A 3,796-nucleotide genomic window follows, 5' to 3' on the forward strand; every position below is an offset into this window, starting at 1 on the left:
GCTTGGTCTTTGAGTGCATGACTGGATTCTTTGAAATGCTGATTGCACTTGTATTATCACATAAGATAGAGACAGGTGGAGTGCAAGTGATTTGAAAGTCCTGCAAGGTCTGCATCATCCAAAGAAGTTGTGTACAACAAGATGCTGCAGCTACATATTCTGCTTCAGCTGTAGATAAGGCAATCAAACTTTGTTTCTTGCTGAACCAAGATACTAATCTGGAACCCATGAAGAAAGCACCTCCACTTGTGCTTTTCCTATCATCCACACTTCCAGCCCAATCTGCATCTGTGTAAGCATGAAGAGTGAGATCAGTATTTCTAGGATACCATAAGCCATAGTTTTGGGTCCCTTGAAGATATTTGAAGATTCTTTTGACTGCCTGAAGATGAGTTTCCTTTGGGTTGGCTTGAAATCTTCCAACCATTCCTACTGCATGTGTAATATCTGGTCGAGTACCTGTCAAATAAAGCAAACTCCCAATCATGGATCTATAAGTGGGTTGGTGGACTGCTGCTGATTCATCATTTGCACTGAGGCTGCATCCTGTAACCATGGGTGTACATACTGGTTTTGACTCTTCCATGCCATACTTCTTCAAGATCTGCTTGAGGTATTTGGTTTGAGACAAGAAGATACCTCCTTCATTTTGTTGGATTTGCAATCCAAGAAAATATGTCAATTCTCCAAGAAGTGACATTTCGAATTCTTTCTGCATAACCAAGGCAAAGTTTTGACTCATAGTCTCTTCATTGCTGCCAAAAATAATATCATCTACATAAACAACAAGAATTAGCAATTTGTTATTTTCAACTTTTATATAGAGATTGCTATCTGCTGATCCTTTTGAAAAGCCTTGTTGGTGAAGATATTTGTCCAACCGATAGTACCAAGCCCTTGGAGCTTGTTTGAGCCCATAGAGAGCCTTTTTCAATCTGCATACAAGGTTTGGATCATTCCCAAGAATGAACCCATCTGGCTGCTCAATATATACTTCTTCTTCTAAGTCTCCATTCAGGAAGGCTGATTTCACGTCCATTTGAAATACCTTGAAGTTTTGAAAGCTTGAGAGAGCAAGGAACATTCGGATGGCCTCTAGTCTTGCCACAGGAGCAAAGGTCTCTTCAAAGTCTATTCCTTCTTGCTGTGCATACCCTTTACAAACAAGTCTGGCCTTGTTTCTAATTACTTCTCCATTTTCATTTAACTTATTCTTGAAGACCCATTTTGTTCCTATATTTCTTTTGCTGATTTGAAGTGCATGACCTTCATGAATTCTGTTTGAGATATACTTCCTAATAGAGTACTGACTGCTTTTGCATTTGTTTCATATGCCTTTTTCTCAGCTGGATCTGTAGGAGTAGATGAAGGAAAAGCATAGCCTGTTTCTACAATGTCCCAAACTTCTGTACCAAGAGATTGAAGATATGCAGTAACTCTTACCTTCCAATAATTGAAATTTGTTCCATCAAAAACCGGTGGCCTGATTGATGCTTCTTTCTCGTAGTTGCTCATGATGAATGATCTTCCTTCAAGCGATCAAGCTTCTCTGAAGGACCTGCTCTGATACCAATTGTTGGAAATAATACTGAGAGGGGGGGGTGAATCAGTATTATCAGATTAATCAAACTTTTCAAATGCCCAAAAACATATACGCTACTTCAGTTAAGTGAACCAGCGTGTACACGCTACTGTGACGAAGTAAAACAGCGTATAAGCAGAAAACTCACAATTTAGTTGGCTTATTCTTCAATTAAGTGCATCAGGACATTATTCATCATATTAACAGTAAACATGTGCAGTAGAACAGAACAGATAAAAAGCCACACACATGAACACCAAGATATAAGGTGGAAACCCAATGTGGGTGAAAACCACCTGCTGCAAGTTGTCTCTATCTTTCTTAATATGAAACTTCAGTTTACAATCTTTTGTACTGGTGCAGCCTTATACCAGTACGCAGGCTACAACCTGCAGAAGGCTTCAACCTTCTCTCGTTCTCCAAACTTCCTTGGAAGGGAGCTCCAACCCCCCTTTTTCTTTTGTACTAGCCAAGATACTAGTACGTAGGTGCTGACCTACAATCTTCCTTCTTCCAGGTATCACTTTTCATACATTTTCAGACTTGGATATTCCTGAAGCACAACATTACAATCTGAAGACCACAATTCATTCAATTTTCACAACAGATCATTGAAGCATAAAACAACCCAACTTTGAATCACTGAACCACTGAACCCTGTCAATCACCAGTTACCAGAACACAGAGCAGACTACAGAACTCTGTAATAACAGTCAGACCCCACTGTAAACTCAAATCAAGCTTCAAAAGATATACGCTACTTTAATGAGCAGAAACCGCGTATACACGCGCTTTTACCGAAGCCAACCTGCGTACAGATCTAAAAATAAACTTTCTCAATTTGCAGCTGTACCAGATATTAGTTAGACTCAGAACGTAACATTGCGACAATATGCAGATCTAGAAATACGCATAATCAACCATATCATGATAGTGCATTTAAAACCATTTGATCCCGATCTCTCCTTAGATCTAGTTCTCCATCAACCGATGAGATCTCTCCTTAGCTCAGATCAACCAATTCAGAACCTGCATATCAGATCTCTTTCTCTCTTAGATATTCATGCCTTGTCGAAAGATGATCTTTGCCTAATGATCTTCTTCTCCTTATATAGCCTTAGGCCTTTCTCAATACCAAGAGCCAAAACCATAGTAACACAATACCATCAACTTTAAAACTAGGGATCGACACGCCCGTCGAGACATAATGGTCCGAAATCATAGGCACAACTTCCAAGGTCTAACCACCATGAACCAAAGGAACCTTTCCACATACACGCGCTTTTTCTGAATCTAACTTGCGTGTACACGCGACTTGGGCTTAACGAAAGAGCGTGTATGAGCTTTCTTGCCATGCTGTACTGAGATCTGTCTTCTGATTGAGTTGCCATCACCTGTACTAACCTTTGAGCACCTGTACCATCCACTGAGTGAGTTTCCATCAAGGACAACACTTGAACCATAATGCCAACAGACAGCTGCAGAAGGGTCAAAGTCTAGAAACCAAGGGGTGAGAAAAAGCCCAGCTGAACCCCAGAACCAAGGGCCTGTAGTTAAGGCCTTCTAGTAATCTTCATTTGAGTCAAAAACCACAATGAAGAATCCTTTTGAACATAAGCAGATCTTGCTTTCTTTAGTCCAAGAGGTATGGATCCATTGGTATAGATCTGCTGTGTGAGGCCAAAGCCCATTAAATCCGCAAATGAGTGTGGATTCTACAAATATCTAGTAGAGATTTTCAATCTCAGGATGAGAGCAATTGATGGAAGGAATTTCCTCTGATTTGTCTACCAAAAACGGTTTTGGAACCCCATTTGGTTGGGCTGCTTTCTAAGAAGTCTGAGGTTGGGCAGTGTCTTTGCAAGCTGCATCTTTATAAGAGAAAGAAGGGGTAGAGGAGGTCTACCCAAAGGAACCCCCTCTTAAACGAAAAGAAACCCCAATAGAAGCATCCTTATGAATGTTGTAGAAGGAGAGAGGAAGGGGATTCATAAGTTTCTTACCCTGATATAACAATCTGACATAAGAGGAGGGGATCCCCAACCGGCGTTCGAATTTTTGCAGAAGATCTTGCACAAGATCTATTGCGCGAACCCACTGCATCATCGTTTTGCTCAATAGTTTTATTTGGATCTGAAATGCATGTGTCTCTTTAGACAGATCTGGCTGGTTCAATGGAGGAACCTGCTTCCAACAAATCTGATTCGCCAGTCT

The sequence above is a fragment of the Pinus tabuliformis genome, chromosome 1_2 (assembly GCF_031772625.1).
Source record: "Pinus tabuliformis cultivar Carrire ecotype Pingquan chromosome 1_2, CPIR1, whole genome shotgun sequence".
Taxonomy (NCBI): Eukaryota; Viridiplantae; Streptophyta; class Pinopsida; order Pinales; family Pinaceae; genus Pinus; species Pinus tabuliformis.